The 20,012-nt window shown below is 43.7% G+C and overlaps 1 protein-coding gene across 3 annotated transcripts in view; it reads left to right on the top strand.

The window, feature by feature from the left end:
• Positions 1-20,012, top strand: part of LOC110337029 (ubiquitin-40S ribosomal protein S27a-like) — a 37,169-nt gene that overhangs the window by 9,071 nt on the left and 8,086 nt on the right. The window contains exon 3 of one of the 3 annotated variants that reach the window (XR_003844236.1): positions 11,509-11,688. The exons of the other annotated variants lie outside the window; for them this stretch is intronic. The gene's annotated coding sequence lies outside the window, so the exon portion shown is untranslated. Of the gene's footprint in view, positions 1-11,508; positions 11,689-20,012 lie in introns of those variants that run through there. 3 annotated transcript variants of the gene reach the window in all.

Here is a 20,012-nt window from a genome sequence, read left to right as displayed (position 1 = left end):
AGTCAGTAAGATGTAACTGGGAAGCCTAGTCAAGGATGCTATGTGCAGAGACGCAAGCCATATAAAGGTTTTTTGCTTCCTCCCCTCTCTCATGCTGTCCTATGAGGACATAATGGTAGAGACTATTGTGTAGCCATGAGCTATGACTGCAACACTGAGGACAATGGTGTGGAAAAGAAGGAGAGGCTGGAGACCTTGAAGCTTCTGGTCTACCCCAGAGCGCTATTTGTATCAGTGAAGACCGATGACTATGCTAAGAGCAAAGTGACCAGTAACTAGAGCATTCCTAGCTCATCAGGCCTCCCCACGTTGGTGCATCTCCATGCCCTTTGAAGCACGGCACTCTTGGATACCAGAAGAGCTGCTTTGATTAGGCCAGGGCAGCCATGAGTCAGAGAAGCACATTGCCAGTGTCATTAGCTCGCAAGTGACAGCCACATTAGATTCACTGTCACTCTCTGTGTAGTTTCTGTCCTTCACTTCTAGCTACTTCCCTGTGTTCTTCACTGAGAGGACTGGTTAGGAAGGACATGTCTGTTGGTTCCCTCTGCCCACCAGGGGGTGACTTAAGCTGCAACTGGATGCTATTGTGTGAGACTGAATCATTTATTAAGTTCCGCAGAAGATACTGGTTTATTTGCTTGCCTTAAATCCCCTCTGTCTGGAGTTGGTTTCACCAAGGTACCTGATTCTCCCTTGGCAAAGGTTTGGGCACCAACCCAGAGGCCAGTTGGATTCTCTCTCCAAGAAGCATTAATGCCAATGGCAGAACCCTGAATATTCCATCCATTCTTGATATGTAGATTTACTTTGCCCTGGATTCTTTAAGGTCAAACTCAAGAGTCCGTGATCTATACCAGTTCTTACCACACACAGACATACATGTACACTCACATGCATGAACATACACACATGCACACATGTACATGCATACATACTCATATGCATACATGTACATGCATGCACACTCACACAAACTCACACATACAGAAACATGTAACATGCAAATGCACGCACACTCAAATACACACTCATGCAAAGCATGCACACACACATTCAGGCTCTCTCTCTCTCTCTCTCTCTCTCTCTCTCTCTCTCTCTCCCTCTCTCTCTCTGTCTCTCTCTCTCTCATACCTGCTAGCCACAATTCCACCACATGCCACCAAGGATTCAAAGGGCAAATTCAAATCTGAAATACAAAGGCAACAGAAATGTTTGATTTATAAACCAACTTTTTTCATTTCCTCTGTACTCTCATGTTAATGGAGGCACTGATCGCAAAACTGGTTCCAACTGCCCAAACTTCCCTTTGTAATGCGTCCCCACCCACAAAAAAGTGGAATATACCTTTCCTACCCCCTTGAAAATGGGCCAGCCCTAGGATATGCTGTGTATGACTACACACACACACACACACACACACACACACATTTATGAGTTCCAAGCTGCTTCAAGTCCATCTCTCAGAGTCTTGTGACTACCTTGTGAACTGATGCATGCTGGCCTGCTGAAGAATGAGAGACATGGAACAGAATTGAGTCATTCCAGCCATCCAGAGAGGCTCTAACCCTGTGAGTAAGCCCAACCCCAGACCAGAAGCACAGTACAAATGTTCCCCAGATGACCGAAAATTCATGACGGAGTCCAGCCACAGTGAATAGAACCAACCAGCTGTTGATAAACTCTCAAACAATAATTAGTGACTATTTCAAGCCTCTTGAGTATGGGATAGTTTGTTTCACAGCAATGGCTAACAACCTGTAAGGCACTCATGCTTAGCCAGTTACCTTGTAAGGGATTTATCACATACTCTGCAATGTATGATTTCCTAGTGGGGTTTTTGTGGTAATCCCAAAAGCTGTTACGTTTTCATTTGTTTTATAAATAATGTGTCTCATTTCTACCTGCAAGCACATATTGGAGAGACAAAAACCTCGAAGGATTGTGCTATCTAAATGGCGTTTGGCAGCTGTATCTAATATATAAAAGTGTTTGGTTTTTTTTCTGGCAGTAGCTGAGCCATGAACTAAACCATGTTGAAAGAGGTCACTGTGGACTTTAAGCCAGGACTGTTCCCACTGTGTTAACTGCTTATCCTGCATTTGATAACATTAAATCAGTTATTCATGTCTGCCAGAACAAGTCTGCTGCTTCTACTCAAGACCAGAACAATCTTACATTTATGAGTCAGCCCAAAACACGTCTCCTGCCGAAAACATTCAGAAATCTTGAGTCAGTTCTAGGATTACTTGGAAAACTGTGTGAATAACTGTGTATAAAGGGGGTGCTGTTAGAAACAGTGCACTTCAGTAGAGCTACTCATGTCACAGACGAGGACAAGGTTGAGCAACGGGTGTGTTTGATTTTTATTCCCCCCAACCCCTAGGTCTTAAAATTAAACTTTGAAAAAGCTATACTTAGATCTCATATATAAGACCAGTAGTTTCTAGGACGCATTCCATATTTAGTCATCATTTTCATTGCACAAACATTTCTAGTAAAATATAATTTTGAAATGTCATTAATAACTTGACTAGTGGTTTGGGACGTTCTTGAAAATTTTTTTTTAGTAATTCGTCTGAATCATGGATTGCCCCAAAGAGAAAGAAAATCCAGTTGTAAAACAGGTTTTCCAACAAACATATATTCTGCCAGTGCCTCTGGTTATAAGGATAAAGAGGTACCCTGCTTCCTGATAAGTCTGTTTGCGCCTATTGATATCTTGACAGAACCATTTTTCTCAAACCTACAGAGAAATAAATGACTCATTATGTTGCTTAAGGTTGACGTATAATAATCTATTATTAACAAAGCCCATCCATCACTCAAGGTGATGGAGGCTGTAAGCTACTCACACATCTCTAACTAAGATAAGAAACTTCTAGAAAACCAAATGCTTCTGTCTTTCTGTCCTTATCCACGGTATTTCAGGATTTCCAGGCAGATGCTAATTTATCTCTGGTTACTACAAATCTTAAGACAGTTTCTACCGAGTAAGCTATCCGCCTGCAGGGCTTAGGGAGAAGTGGGAATAAGGTGAACGTGGAGCAAAGGTGGAGGCAGCAGCACATTTTATTTTTCTGACCTTGTCCTACAGTTGGATGCTTCTCTAGTAGTAAACCTAGATCAACGCTCATGGGCACTAGCTGGAGCCAGTTGGACCATGTTTGGTTTTCGTCTGTATTGAGCAACCATCTAGCAAAACCAGGGACTTTTCACTAAGCAGCCAAGGCCCAGGTACAGACAGCTAGCTGCTCCTAAGGGGAAACGCCAGTTAACTCTCTCCCAAAGCAAATACAGCTTACCCTAACTGTGGAATTCAGATTTCCAACATCAAATGCCACGTGTACCTTACTTCCTGCAGCTGATGCTGGCTCATTCCTCATCCTTCAGATTAGAACCCTGTGGATGCCAGGAGCCATAGTTTCTGTGAGTCTTGTCTTGTCTACCTGGTCATATTTCATCTCCAAACCTATGTATTTTAGTCTCACTGCTGAGATCTGAAGGGGAGAAAAAAGAAATGAACTTCCCAGCTCTTCTGGAAAGGAATGCCATTCTAATAGTTTCTAGGATAGCAGTTCTCAACCTGTGGGTTGCGACCCCTTTTGGGGTTGAATGACCCTTTTACAGGAGTCACGTCAGATATTTACATTATGACTTATAACAGTAGTTAGGCATGGTTCTAATTCAATGAATTCATAATCAATCTTTTTCTCTTCGATCTCTGCAAATGCTGGCCTGGAAGGCCAGTGTCCCAGTAAGGAGATCCAAGGAGTCCTTAAAGCAATATAATCAGGTGGAAGTAAAAGCCAAGAGACAACAGAAAGCTTCAAGTCAAAAAGGATACTACGACACTAGAAAATTAATAGATGAAATTAGTAGCAGCTCCCACACTGTTGGTGCCTGAATAATTAACTGGCTAGTAAAACATTAGCTCCTAGTATACAGCTGGAAGGGAATGAAAATACAAACACAAACATACCCATAGACGCGTCACAGCCAATCCCGTGTGAGAGACAAAGCGTCACATCCAATCCCGTGTGAGAGACAAAGCGTCACATCCAATCCCATGCGAGAGACAAAGCTATGGGAAGGAAAAGACACACTTAAGAGCAAGAAGAATGCAATTGGCAACCACACTGGAGGCCAAACATCGATGTGCTGAAAGGAAGGACATTTGTATCTAGGACTCTATACCCAGTCATTTGGTCATCCTACTGTTAAGCATAAAAGATATTTTCAGCTGCACAAATACATAGAACGGTTAGCATCCAAAAATTCTCTCTGAGTCTCTCCGTCCAGCAGCTACTGGAAACAGATGTAGAGAGCCACAGCCAAACATTAGATGGAGCTCAGGAACTCTTGTGGAAGAATGGGGGGAAGGACTGAGGAACCCAGAGGGGATAGGACCTCCACAAGAAGACCAACGGAGTCATCTAGACCGTTGGGGAATCCTAGAGACTGAATCACCAACCGAAGAACAAGCATGGGCTGAACCTAAGGCTTCACCCCCACTCCATAATATAGCAGATGTGCAGACGTGTCTTCCATGTGGGTCCTCCAACAACTGGAGCAGGGGTTGTCCCTGATTCTGTTGCCTGCCCATGGATCCCGTTCCCCTAACTGGGCCACCTTGTCTGGCCTCAGTGGGAGAGGGTGTGCCTAGTCCTGCAGTGACTTGTGCCAGGGGTGGGTGATACCCAGGGTACTCAGATTCTTGCACATTTCCTTGGATCCCGCCCGACACATGCACCACAGCACATGTGTGGGTACTGATGCTTGTCACCGCTTTCTATCTCTTACCAGAGAATAAAACACGACTTTTCAAAACGTAGGAAGGGGAAGCACATAGCAATAAATAATGCACTATTAGCAATTTTGAGTTTCAAAACAAACTGGAACCAGCATTTCAGAAAGCACTAACAGGAGAGCTGGGGAGGAGAATGCAGTGTGGAGAGTCCTTTACTGCTTGAATAGATATTTAGACATCACTGGATGTCAACATTTAATTCTGTTTTAAACGTTCAAGGAAAACACCCGCAAACACACATATATAAAACAACGGAAGAAGAAAGACTATATAAAAGTTAATAATATATTTAAAAAAAAAAACGCAGCAAAAGTCAGGACAAGGAGAAAAGGGTGCCAGCACATGACAAAGCTACAGTCCTGGAAACATGTTGGGACCGGCGACAGGCTGGAAAGAGGCGAACGAACGAACGAACGGCAAGCCCAAGCTGCCCCAGGCCGTGCCTTGATGGAAGCATCTGGGTCCATGGAGCCTCACCACCTCGCACCCATATGCTAGCTTAGCTTGACTCCCTCCTCCTACGCATGCTTTGCTGCGATATGTTAGGTTTTCTTTTTCAAAATTTCCAGCATATGAATAAAAAGAAATCAAAGGAACACTGCTTGCCTTCTGAGGCTCTCTCTCTCTCACTGCCTTCGACATCCTGACCTTTACTAGAAAACAAAAATCATCAGAAAAATATGGATGATATCAGGGCAACAATTTGCCTCCGTGGGCGTGGCTTGTACTAGAGCCATGAATAAAGCTGTATTCTCAGCTCTGGCTTTCCAAGCTGCATAGCATCTGTAAACCTCAGCTTAGCACTCGAAGAATGCTGTGATTCTATCTAGAATACCATTAACTAAGCATCCTGGCAGACACCACCTAGCACCACTGGGTCCTAGGATTTCTCCCATTCACCAGTTTGCAAAGTGTATTAGCAAGCTGTGTAACAAATCACCGCAAGTTTTGGAACTTAAAAACCTTTTATTGTCATAGAATGTGAATCAGTGATGTGGGCACAGCTTAGCTGACAACCTCAGCACATGAAGCATGTTCATGAAGTACAGCAATGGGCCTCAGAGCTAACAGAGATTAAGTTCTGTGTGTCCCAAGTGCGTTTTATGCATTGATTTTGTTCAATCACTACAAAGCCAACAAGATTGACGTTTCAGCTGATAAAATACTATGTCCCATCCACAGATAATAAATGGCCCAACTGGAATTCTAGCGTAGGCGTGTGTGACTCAGAGGCTCTCCTGGAAACTACTACTGTTGCAGTTCAGAGTAACTGAAGCAGAGGGCACACGGCTCTGACAGTAACCGGCAAGCCTGTACTCTGGCAAGCTCTGTGGCTCTACACTAGTGTGATGACTGCATTCATTCTTGCTGCTTTTTTACACTTTATTCTCTTATCTCTTTCATGCATTTTGCTTTATTTCCAGATGCGATTCCCTCCCATTTAAATTGGTGATCTTCCTTTTTTAAATGAGTGAAAAGATACCCACAGACTGACAGACAGTATTTGCAAGTCCTTTATCTGAGAAGTTGTTAATATTTACATGTATAAAGAGCTTATATACTCACCAAAATCAACTCAACTTAAAAGTAGGGGGGCATGTTATAGAGACATTTCTCCAGAGGACATATATAAGAAGCTCAACAGTATTAGTGAGCAGGTAATTGTAATTAAGATCTTAATGAGATACCATTGCTCTTCCCCAAGATAACTATAATTTAAAAGGTAGGCAATAACAAGTATTGATGTCACTTCCTGGAGGAGACACAAACAAGGTCTCTACATTTCTCAAAGGTCCTGTCTCAGTTGGGTTTTACTGCTATGAACAGACACCATGACCAAGGCAACTCTTCTAAGGGCAACATTTAATTGGGGCTGGCTTACAGGTTCAGTCCGTTATCAAGGCAGGAACATGGCAGCATCCAGGCAGGTCTGGTGCAGAAGGAGCTGAGAGTTCTACATCTTCATCTCAAGTCTTCTGGGAGAAGACTAGCTTCCAGGTAGCTAGGACAAGATTCTTAAAGCCAATGCCCACAATGACATACCTACTCCAACAAGGCCACACCTCCAAATAGTGCCACTTCCTAGGCTAAGCATATTGGGACCACCAAAGGTCCTAAAAACAGACCAAAGTAAATACTGCCAAAGTTCAATTTAGCTTGCCAGTAAGTCTATTGGGCTTACTGCAATAAGCAACAGGTTTACTTACGGTAGTATAGGTGAGGAGTTACTTGAAGGAGCATGCCCCCTGCCCCCGTAAGAGCTGTACTAGATACCCAGCAGGGATGGTGTCTTTTTCACATAGAGAGGACACCCCCTCTTCTAGTCCTTCTCCATCTATATGCTATAGCCCTTTCCCAAGACCCCAGAGGCCAAAAACAATTAGGGCAAAATTACATACAAGTCTTTGAGAGAGGTGACTGGAGACTTAGGGTCCATCAGTGCTACGACAAGGATGAACCTTGAAAACGCAGGAGTAAAGTATACACAAAATGAAGATCTGTTTTGATTTCTCTTACATAAGAATATGAAATACTTAGATCATGAAAATTAATGAGGACAGAAAGATTGGGATTTTCTCAGCAAAATTAGAGAATTGCTGCTTAATGATTAGAATTTCTATTTAAGTTAATGAAAGTTTTTGAAGTCATGGCACAGCTTTCACGTTGGCTATTTAATTAATGCCATCAAACTGTACATTTTAAAATGATTTGGGGCCTAGGGAGATGGCTCCACAAGCAAAAATGCTTGGCATGCAAACAACAAGGATCTCAGTTTAAATCACAAGAACCCACATAACAGAGGGAAAAAAATTACAAGCATGCGTAATTCCGGTGATCCCATGGGCATATTGTAGGTGGATACCTGATGTACACAGTAGGAAAATAACAAAGCTATCCTTCCTGTCTCAAACAAGGTAGACGGTAAGGATCAGAACTCAGGGTTTCCCTGAGACCACCACATGTGCATCACAGTGTGCACATGCACACACACACACACACACACACACACACACACACACACGAAATTTCAGAAATGGTTTCAATGGCACATCAATGAATATGAGTATATGTATGTGTATGTTTTGGGGTACACATGTGTGCAGTAGTGTGGCCCAGTGTGTGCCAGCAGAAGCCAAAGGTCAATGTTGGGTGGTCTTTCTCAATCACTCTCCATCTTATATTTTGATACAGGACCTCTTACTGAGCCCAGAGCTCACACTTTCAGCTGCACTGGCTGGCTAGTGAACACAGGTGTCCTGCCTCCAGCCATCTTACCAAAGGCTCAGGGACACGCCAGACTTCTTTTTACATGGGTGCTAAGAATTGGAAACTCGGTTCTCGTACTCATGTAGAAAGCACTTTATCCACTGACCCAACTTTCGAGCCCCCATCAATGGTAAATTATATGTCATTCATATTTTACTATAATAAGAAAACAGGAGATGATATTCTTACAAAAGGGAAACTGGGTTAAAGCAGCCCATCTTTACTCAAGTGTGAACTTGCTAGAGGAGACAGTTTGGTTTTGTTGGTTCTGGTGTGTGCAGGGAACAAGGGAACATGGACATTGGCTGCCTGCTTGTCTTCCAAGCCTCACAGGGTCCTAGCAACTCATTTCAGCCCTTCCATTTCCTGTGCCAGAAGAACCAAGTCATACCAGAGTCTCCAGCATTCTACTGAGTACTCAACAATGTCACATGTTCATTCTGACTAGTGTTCTCTACCCTGAAGTGTTCTCACACTCAATAATGCACGGTGTGGCTTATAACAGCACGGGCTGGAGCTCCTAGCTGGGTTGAAAGATGCAACCCAGAGATGCTGGCTGACACCTTGGTTCTTTGTTCTGTTGTCAGTGCTGGGGGACTAAACCCAGGTCCATGCATGGGTTAGGCAAACACTCTACCACTTAGAGACCCAGCCATAGAAGACTGCTTCACAAATGGGCTCTCAGATTGCTCAGCTGACCACTTATTAATTAGCAGGTTTTTTTTTTTTTAAATTTTGAATCGTCTCCTATACAGTATCCAGTTGATTCGAATCTTATCTTGCCACTAATTTTATATTAACCCATTGCTTTAGAGTTTCTATTGCTGTGAGGAAACACTATGACCCAAAAGCAAGTTGGGGAGGAAAGGGGTTTATTCGACTGACACTTCCACATCACTTTCATTACCAAAGGAAACTAAGACAGGAATTCTAGCAGGGCAGGAACCTGAAAGCAGGAGCTGATGCAGTGACCACGGAGGAGTGCTGCTTACTGGCTTGCTCCTCATGGCTTGCTCACCCAGGACCACCAGCCCAGGGATGGCTCACTAACAATAGGCTGGGCCCTCACCCATCAATCACTACTTAAGAAAATGCTCTACAGCCAGATCTTAGGAAAGCCTTTTCTCAATTAAAGGTACTTCCTTTCAGATAACTCTAGCTTGTGTCAAGATGACTTAAAACTATCCAGAATCCCCATGTTGTAAAGCAGTTTTCAGCTGGACATGGCGGTGTGTTGGAAAATCCTGCTACTTAAGGTCAAAGTCTGGATTGTTCCTCTGAGTTCTGCAAAAAAAAATGGGGGACTCCCCTTTTCCAGGAGGGGTTCCCCTTGTCTGACCTGTCTGGGGAGCCTGTCCCCCTAATACTCCCTACCTGAGGAAGGTTACATAAGGCCTTGGGAAACCTATAGGTTCAATTTCCTCTTTCCCCAATAAGAACCCATCTAGCAAGTACCCAGGATTCCTGGAACGCCTCTCCAGACAAATGAGGCAGTCACAGGACCTTAAGCTCCAGCCAATGACTTTTACATTCACCTGGAAATCTCCTGCCCACTCTCCAAGGTTCCTATGTGGCCCTTGCATACAGTGTATGCACACCAGCTATTTTACTAAAGTTTCTCTAAGAGAGCTATTTCATTGAGTATCACCTAAAAGAGCGGTAACCCTAAAATCCTCAGGGAAGGCCTTCCTCGGAGAGCCTCCCCTCCCCACCTTACTCCAAGCTGGACCAGGATTCTGCAGATCCCATCTGTTCCAGAGTCCATACCACAGTGGTGCATACCCACAATCCCAGCACACACAAAACTGAGATCAAAGGACTACTCAAGTTCAAAGACAGACCGGGTCACATCGAGTACACCAGGTCAATCTGGGCTACGCACAGCAGGGGAATAGGCATAGGGAATGAAGTATCCTTTTCAGAAAAACTTCATGTAGTTTCAGGTATTGGTATTTCACATTCACAGATTAAGAAAGAGAAAGACCCTCAAATTCAACTACATGGGAGTTCCATACTTCTTCCTCCTCACTAATAACTGAGCTGCACAAAGTTTCCTTTGATCCCTGTTTAGCTTGTGTATGAAATCGGTTGTCCCCTTGTCATGGTTGGATATTTGCCAACTTGGCACAACCTATCCTTATTTGGGAAAAGGAACCTCAAATGAGAAACTGTCTCCATCAGACTGCCTACAGGCAAGCCTGTGGGCACATGTTCTGAGGTGAGAGGACCGAGAGCATTTTTGGTGGTGTCGTCCCTGGGCAGATCATCCTGGGCTGTGTAAGAAAGCAGGCCAGGCAAGTCATGGGGAGCAAGTCAGGAAGCAACACCCATCTCTCTGCTCCCTTCTCTGCCTCCTGGGTCCCATCCTGACTTTCCTTCATGGTGTACATCAACTATAAGCTGAGGTAAACTTTTTCCTCCCTAAGAAGTTTTTGGTCCTGGTGCTTCTCACAGAGACAGAAAGCAGGTGGAAAGACCTTTCTTTCCTTCTCTGGTAATAATGAGGAGAATGGCTCTGACGTCATGGTCTCCGCACACAAAATTAGAGCCAAAAAATCAAACATGGGATGGATGCATGCCATCTATCCAGTCTTTTCATGTCTAGTTTGTCTGAGACAATAGCCTGAAGACAAGGTGATAGTTGAAAAGCAAATCTGCTCCACAGAGCCTGTTTTGGGGCTCTATATCCCAGCAAAGGCCAAGCCAGACGTGCATCATCACCCTTCCATGTAAGGAAAGTACTCAGGTCTCTTTCTTTCCTCTGGAGCTCCCCTGCCAGGTCCCCCCTAGACCATCTGGAGGGTGAAAACTCTCCTTTCCTGAACTCTGCTCTGCTCCCACAGAACTTCTAACCCTGTGTCCCTTGTGCATGTCTCACTGTGGCATGGCTGTGAGGTGTTCTATCTCTGTAGATTTTTTTTTTGTCTTTGTGTGGAAGAGTTATATCTAATAGAGGTGTTTGTGACTTTAATTTTTTCAAAGTCTCCTTTTAATGATGGTTCTTAGACACTTTAGCCTCCCCTCTAGCCCACCATCTGCCAGAGGCAATAGAAAAGAAAGGATACGGGGGAAGTGGACCTGTTTAGAAATGGTTCTTTGAGCAACTCCTGTCTGTGTCGTCTGGAAATCGGTAGTTCAGTTTATAGGTCAACAGCGGCGGCAGCTCGATCCACTCGTAAACACTTCACGAGTATACCAGTACTCTAGTTTGGTAGAGTAAACACGAATCAGCAGTGGGGGCACTACCAAACAGAGACAGCCAGGCACAAGTTGCAGGAGGGACCAGGAGAGACACCAAGAGAAGTTCTTGGCTGTGCCTCTCTCAGTGGAGTGAAGATCAACAAAGATGCTATGCCAACAAGCATTATACAGCAAACGCTATATGCAGACCTAGTGAGTCGGGTCTCACCTCAGCATGTGTCTTGTCTTAGCACAGGAGCCTGTGTCAGCTGACATCACTCTGTCCATCAGCCCGAGTCTGCAGAAGTGGCAAGAAACTGTAACACATCATCAGAAGCTCTTTGGCAAGCTTCTCTCTATGGAGTCCCAACAAATGGAGCTCAACTACAAAATATGAGGCCAACCAATATATGCGTGTCGTTGGCAAAGAACCCTTCATCATGTGTCCTTTCATGTGCTTGCTTTAGCATTAAGTCCTTTCACCTGTGTCTGCTTCAGGAAAACACTCCTTCACATGTTTGCCCCAGCAAAACACCATCCAACACAACACAACTGACTTTCCAAAGAACCCTGAAGTTTCCACTTCAGGTATTTGCCTCAGAGCCAGGCTTGGTGGCTATTTGCTACGTGAATGAATTGGGCCACACATTCATGTTTCCATCTACCTTTCTAGCCTCCTTACCTGACTTACCTCACCCCTCCCAACCTTTCCAGTGTCAACCTGACCCTGCTCTGTGATGAATTATACATTTAGATGGGTTTCGGTATTCGTGGCCGGAGTGCAGCACATCTCTTAGGCAGACTTCTCTAACTGCCCCACCTCTGGCGACCACCTCCTCCTTTGGTTACAGTCACCACTGTCCCTTACCCCATTATCATTACTCTTTCCGTATCAATGGTTGTCAAAAAAGTAACACAGCACTTTTCCAGATTAGAAAGTTGTAGATGCACCTTGCACCAGGACACATGGTTTTCCGGGAGAGAACAGGACTAGCCCAGCCCTTGATCACCTGGTAGCTGGTGCTCTTGAACAGTGAGCCATTTCACACCAGATAAGGAAATCCTGAGACAGCGTCCCCAGAACCAGACCCTATCTGGGACAGGAATTTTCTTTTGACATCCACCTTCCCACCCTCGCTGACAGCCTTTACATTTTGGTTTGTTTCCTCTGCAGTCCAGTTTTGGATTCCAATCTTTTCTCCCTCACATCTCCTTTGTGCGTGATAAGCGCCATGGTCAGTGTTTCTGGACAGGGTCTCCGTGTAGCCCCGCCTGGCCCAAGCTCTCACTGTGCTGGAATGACAGGCACACCGCACCCAGTTTAATTCGTTGATTATTGCTAATTATTAGGTTTCTGATTAAGTGAGATAATTGCAAGAACCACATTACCGGGAAAACTAATAAAATTAATGTGAAATTATCCTGCCTAATTGTCTTTGTATCGACTTTCCTGAGCTTTAGTCTTCTACTATAAAGTCCATCTTGTAAAGTACACAGTTCAGTCAGTGGCTTCAGTACACTTCCAGAGTCACAGGCCCATCATAAAGTTTTTTAAATATTTAAATATTTCCTACTCAGAAAGGAACCTTAAACATTCCTTATCCCATTCCTGGGAGACCCTAGCAACTACTTAGCTTCCTCCATCTTCATGTATGAACTTGTCTACTCTGAGTGGTCATATAAACAGAGTCACAGAGTATATTATAGTTTAAGATTACAAAACACCAGGTATGGTGATATATGCTCTACTCAGATTATTCAGGAGGCTGAGGCAGGAGGATTGTCAGGAGGTCAGCCAGGGAAACATAGTAAGAGCCTGTTTCAAATACACATGCACAACTACCTACACACACACACACACACACACACACACACAACCACACATAAAACACACAACCACCCCATACAAAACCACATACACGCAAAACCACACACACACACACACACACACTAAATTTGACAGTGATTAAGAAAGACACCCAATATCAACCTTTGGTCTCCATATGCATCCATACAAGTATGCACGCAGGGAGACTGAAAGTTCAAGCCTGCTTCGGTGAGCTCGTGGCTGACCTGGGTAACTTGCTGAGGGCTTGTCTCAAAAATAGGAAGTTTTAGAAAGGATAGCTCGGTGGTAATTCACTTGCCTACATTGTATAAGGTTCTAGGTTCAACCCCCAACACTCCCCCCCCAAAAAAACAAAACCTTACAAAAACAGTGGAAAGATAGGAAATGGTAACAGCAGCATAAAACCTAGAAATGCTCTTTAGCTGTCTACCATGTGTGAGCCTCCAACGTGGGTACAGGAAAACAAATATGGGTCCTTGTCGGCTGACCCATCTCTCCAGCACACTTTGGGAACTCTTCCTATATTATTGCCGTAAGTAATTACTCACTATATTTACAGATAAAAGTAGATACTTGAAAAATATGGTCTCCCAGATATTCAGAAGAACTTTCTAAAGTAAACATTTTTTAGATTATAAATAATGTCCTTACATCATCCACCTTCCCTTTCCTCCTTCTGAACTCATCCATTTATACCCCTACTCTTTGAATTTCTTGATCTCTCTTTCTTTAATTGTTGTTATACGTGTGTGTGTGTGTGTGTGTGTGTGTGTGTGTTCCTAAATGTGTAACTCCACCCCACCCCTCAGTCTGGATAATGTTACCTGTACACGTGTTTTGAGAGACGGCCACTTGGTGTCCTCTCCCCTGGACATGACTGCTTCTCCCACTTGCAGCATCCCTTAGTTGCCTGGAGCTCTGTGACTGGGGGTTCAGGTCCCATTAACTTTCATCCATCCGTGTGAGCTTGTCTATCGGTGTCACGCTTGTCCAGTTCATGTTTTGGCATCCACGTTGGTGACTTCATAGGTGTAGCTTCTGATATCTCTGGGAGACACACTCTCACAGCAAACTCCTTCTTTCTTCTGGCTCTCACAATCTTTCTGCATCCTTTTCCAACCTGATTTCCGGGCCTGAGGTGCAGGAGCTGTTTTGTAGACTGGGCCTCACAACTGTCCATTTTGAACGTCTTTAGTTCTGTGGTGGTCTCCATCTGTGGCAAACAGAAGTCTCTTTGGTTAGGGGTGAGGGCTATGCTTATCTGTGGTTATAAGGACAAATATTTAAAATGTGGTTATGGAGTACTCAGCTTAACTAAAGTGGCAGATCCATGACTTGTTAGCGCCGGGGAGTTGCCTAGGACTCCTGTACCAGTATGATCTCCCTCTTGTCGAGAGGAATTGGAGCTCAGTTGGACAAGTGTTGGTTACTACCAAGGTACGCATGCCAGCATTGCACCTTTAGTATTATCCATGCTGGTCATTGTTGCAGGTTTTATGTTCTTCCCTTATTTGAAAGCACCAAATGTGCATTAAGTCTACTTATGTAGATCATTTTTTTTTTACACAAGTAGTGGCATATTATAAACACTACTCTACGTTTTAAATATTGTAGCACTTGCTTCCCACCAGAGCACAGAGAGCATCCTTATTTTTTAATGGACACAGATCACTGTAAGAACATGACATGGTTTATTCAGCTGATTCCGTATTGACAGGCATTCTTACGTTTTCTTTTTGTTATTACAAATGATCCTGCAATGAAAAGTCTTGAGTGTAGCGCATGCCTTTGATGTCAAGCTACCCGAGTTTCATATGTTTAGCAGTGTGCTTTGGGGGGTAGATTTCTAGAAGTGCAAATGCTGGGATAAAGAGTATGCACGGATATAATATTGCCAGTAATTAGTAAATTTCCTTCCTGGCTTATTTGGCATTTTCTATCAGCAGTGTATCACAGAAGCTATTTTCCAATAAGCTGGCCAATAAAATATGTTGCTAAACTTTTGAAGTTTGACCTATGATAGATAAGTGATATCTCACTTATAAGTGTTATTATAATTCCTGCCTCATACTTTGAATGAGGCAATTTGAGGGCATATGTTTAAGGGCAATAGAAATCAACTTAAACTCAAATCTATTTGCTCCTGCTGCTGATGTGCTCTTTTTTTTTTTTTTTTTCAAAGTGGTGCAACTCATTTACATTGAGGGGAAAGGGTGTGGTCATTGTGTTTCATAGAGAAAACTCCTATAAAGCTTTAGTTGGAAGATTGCAGGAAAAAAAAAAAAGTCTTTGTGTTGATCACTCCTGCCATTGTTACAAAATGCCTGAACAAATCAATTTGTAGAAGAAAATAACTTACGTTAGCTAGTCATTCTAAAGGTGTCGTTCCACAGTGGATGAGACCATTGTTTGCTTGTTTGTTTTTAATTATATATTTTCTTTTTTCACATTTCAAATATAATCTCCTTTCATGGTTTCCCCTCTGAAGAAAACCCCTTATCCTCTTTCCCTGCTCACCAACCCACCCACTCCTGCTTCCCTGTCCTGGCATTCTCCTACACTGGGCCATCAAGCCTTCTCAGGACCAAGGGCCTCTCCTCCCATTGATGTCCAAGGCCATCCTCTGCTACATATGCAGCTGAAGCCATGGGTCCCTCCATGTGTACTCTTTGGCTGGTGGATTAGTCCCTGGGAGCTCTGGGGGTACTGGTTAGTTCATATTGTTGTTCTTCCGATGGGGCTACAAGCAGATGAGGCCATTGTAATGAACTTGTAATAAGGCAGGGTACCATGGCGGCAGGAGCATGTGACCAAGGAGACTGTTCTTCCCACTACGGCCAGGAAGCAGTCAGGGACAAGAAATATCCTCCATAGACATGTTCTATGGCCTGACCCACCTCCTGGCGGCTCATTCAGTTATTAATTCATCAACGAACTAATCCATTGATGAGGCCAGTGCCCTTGTGAGCCATCGCCTCCTAAGAGCCATCAGCTGAGGAGCAAGCAAGCCTCCAGCACAGACCACTTCGTGCCATTCTGTATGCAAACCACGACAGTTATCCTTCAGAGTTCCAGAAAGGACTTTAGTGGTTCCTTACAGGGATATGCCTTCACTGATACGTTCACCTTCAGTGATGTGTCACACTCAAACACAAACTTTTAAAAGACAAGAAAGAAGAAACAAAGATCCGTGCATTCACAGAGATACTCCAGATATTTGGATCTGGTGTCTGTGGAGTGAGGTCTTCATGGTTGTCTCTCCTGAGATGGTATTTGTATTTGTGTGTGCATATATGTCTGCATGTATGTGTGTGCGTGTATGTATGTTTGTGTGTATATGTGTGTTTGTATGTATGTGTATGTATGTATATGTGTGTATGTGTGTGTATATGTATGTGGGTATATGTGTGTATCTGCTTGTATATATATATATATATATATATATATATGTGTGTGTGTGTGTGTGTGTGTATCTATATGTATGTTTGTACATGTCTGTGTGTGTATGTGTGTATATGTATGTGTGTATATGTATGTATCTGCCTGTGTATATATGTGTATCTGTGTTTATGTATGTTTGTATGTCTGTGTGTGTTTGTGTGTGTATGTGTGTATATGTGCTTGAGTTTGTGTGTATGTGTGTTTATAAGTGTATGTTCGTGTGTGTATGTGTGTGCTTGTGTGTGTATATGTGTGTGCTTCTGTGTATATGTGTGTATATGTGTGTTTATGAGTGTATGTTTGTGTGTGTATATGTGTGTGTTTCTGTGTGTGTGCTTGATGCTTTCCTTTTTTAAAGCTGCGGTGTTCTGTACAGACAGAAAATAAAGTGCATGTCTGATAAACATTGATTGGGTCCTTACTGAGTGCCAGGCAAAAAACTGGCTGATGGGTGTTGAAAGCACAAGAGTAATAACACAATAGCTCCTGCATCCCTGGACTGTAGGCAGACAGAGCAGAAATAGTCAATAAATCTACTTCGAGCCTTCAGAAATGCTGCGGAAGGACAGAGGCTGAGGTAGAGCAGCTGAGGGAGTGCTCTTTGGTAGGCTGACTGAGGAAGCTTTTTCTTTGGTAGGCTGTCTGAGGAAGCTCTTTGGTGGCTGACTGAGGAAGCTCCCTGGTAGGCTGACTGAGGAAGCTCTTGGGTAGGCTGACTAAGGAAACTCTTTGGTAGGCTGACTGAGGAAGCTCTTTCTTAGGTAGGCTGACTGAGGAAGCTCTTTGGTAGGCTGACTGAGGAAGCTCTTTCTTTGGTAGGCTGACTGAGGAAGCTCCCTGGTAGGCTGACTGAGGAAGTTCCCTGGTAGGCTGACTGAGGAAGCTCTTTCTTTGGTAGGCTGACTGAGGAAGCTCCCTGGTAGGCTGACTGAGGAAGTTCCTTGGTAGACTGACTGAGGAAGCTCTTTCTTTGGTAGGCTGACTGAGGAAGCTCTTTGGTAGGTTGACTGAGGAAGCTCCCTGGTAGGCTGACTGAGGAAGTTCTTTCTTTGGTAGGCTGACTGAGGAAGCTCTTTCTTGGGTAGGCTGACTGAGGAAGGTCCTTGGTAGGCTGACTGAAGAAGCTCTTTCTTTGGTAGGCTGACTGAGGAAGCTCTTTCTTTGGTAGGCTGACTGAGGAAGCTCTTTCTTGGGTAGGCTAACTGAGGAAGCTCCCTGGCAGGCTGACTGAGGAAGCTCTTTAGTAGGCTGACTTTGGAAGCTCTCTGGGAGGCTGACTGAGGAAGCTCTTTCTTTGGTAGGCTGACTGAGGAAGCTCTTTCTTTGGTAGGCTGACTGAGGAAGCTCCCTGGTAGGCTGACTGAGGAAGCTCTTTCTTTGGTAGGCTGACTGAGGAAGCTCTTTCTTTGGTAGGCTGACTGAGAAAGCTCCTTGGTAGGCTGACTGAGGAAGCTTTTGGGTAGGCTGACTAAGGAAGCTCTTGGGTAGGCTGACTGAGGAAGCTCTTTCTTTGGTAGGCTGACTGAGGAAGCTCTTTCTTGGGAAGGCTGACTGAGGAAGCTCCCTGGTAGGCTGACTNCTGAGGAAGCTCTTTCTTGGGAAGGCTGACTGAGGAAGCTCCCTGGTAGGCTGACTGAGGAAGCTCTTTCTTTGGTAGGCTGACTGAGGAAGCTCCATGGTAGGCTGACTGAGGAAGTTCTTTCTTGGGTAGGCTGACTGAGGAAGCTCCTTGGTAGGCTGAGGAAGCTTTCTTTGGTAGGCTGACTGAGGAAGCTCCCTGGTAGGCTGACTGAGGAAGCTCTTTCTTTGGTATGCTGACTGAGGAAGCTCGTTGGTAGGCTGAGGAAGCTCTTTCTTTGGTAGGCTGAGGAAGCTCCTTGGTAGGCTGACTGAGGAAGCTCTTTCTTTGGTAGGCTGACTGAGGAAGCTCTCCTAGAGATGCTCCTTGTGCTGATTTGCAGAATAAAACATGGGTCTGAGGCTGGATAGATCTACACTCTTAAGGGATACTGGGAAGTCTGAGTAGAATTACCAGAGAGCACTGTGCTCTGTGCCTGGTTCACAGTAAATGCGGTGCATTGGTGATAAAGAAGAAGACCATGATTTCCTGCTCAGCCAGATCTTCCTTTCAGGCCCATATTAGGCTGAGTTTCATCAAGCCTTTCCTGGTGAGCCCAGCCTACTCTGATTCATTCATTTACAAATGACAAATGGACCCTCCTGTTGGCCAGGTACTGGGAATGCTGTGGTGTAACCAACCCACCTCCATGGAACATGGTCCAGGAAATGAGGCCATAGTAGCAAGCACATGTTATAGCTTCTTCTCTGGACATGAGGGGACCTTTCCTTTTCTGAACTTCTCTCTGCTCTCAGGCCCTGACTAAAGCTGCTGGAGTTGTAGCTCATTGAATCTGTAGCATCTACCATCAGCCAAGGAATTGAGAGCTGGCTGTGCTATCAGCCAACAACTGTATGTTTTCAGTCTGCTGAAAATTTCTAGGTTCGTGCCATATGTTGGATCCCACTGCCGTGACCTAGTTCTTACAAATGTAACCTGATTTTTTTTTTTTTTTTGGTGGTGGTGTTACCAACCAACTTGAAGAAAATTCTTTTTAAGATAATATGCTCCATATTCTTGGAGAAATTTTTGAAATTTTTGCACTAATAGGTACCTTTACATAAGTCCCTTTTATATACATGTTGTGCCAAGTCTGTTCTTTGGTTGAAAACTTTTTTACTTAAAGTCAGTACTTTCTAGTCTGAGAATACTGATCATACCAACTTAAGACAGGGTTCACTTACTGTTATTTATTACTAGACAAGTACTACATGGTACCAGTTAGGTTTGAATTTCAGATAAATAAGAAATAATTTTTTGGTATAGCTACCATGTATCTAGGTCACACTTATGCTTAAAGATTATTTCCTAAAAATAAAATTTAAATGGGTGTCTTGTGTTTTAGTTCCTAACCCTGACTCTTACTTGTTATAGGTCTTTACTTGCTGTGTCTTTTGTTTCTCATAGAAAGCTATACAAAATATTCATTATGTCTTTTTAAAGATGTATGTATGTATGTATGTATGTATGTATGTATGTATGTATTTAAGTACACCGTCGCTGTCTTCAGACACACCAGAAGAGGGCATCAGATCTCATTACAGATGGTTGTGAGTCACCATGGGCTTGCTGGGACTTGAACTCAGAACCTCTAGAAGAGCAGTCAGTGCTCTTAAACACTGAGCCATCTCTCCAGCCCTGCTTCTTCTTTTTTTAAAAAAGTTTTATTTATTTATTTATTTATTTATTTATTTATTTATTTATATGAATACACTGTGGCAATGATGTCAAGGATAGATAACTGCTATGCAGTAGAATCAGGAGTCAGAGTGGTCCAACTACAAAAGCAACTGTTTTTATACTTTTTATACATTTTTTTTTGTTGTTCACAAAACACAGCTCTTTGC

Source organism: Mus pahari, chromosome 1, assembly GCF_900095145.1.
Source record: "Mus pahari chromosome 1, PAHARI_EIJ_v1.1, whole genome shotgun sequence".
NCBI classification, from domain to species: Eukaryota; Metazoa; Chordata; class Mammalia; order Rodentia; family Muridae; genus Mus; species Mus pahari.
The sequence above is the reverse complement of the archived record's forward strand: the minus strand, read 5'-3'. Positions and strand labels throughout refer to the sequence as shown.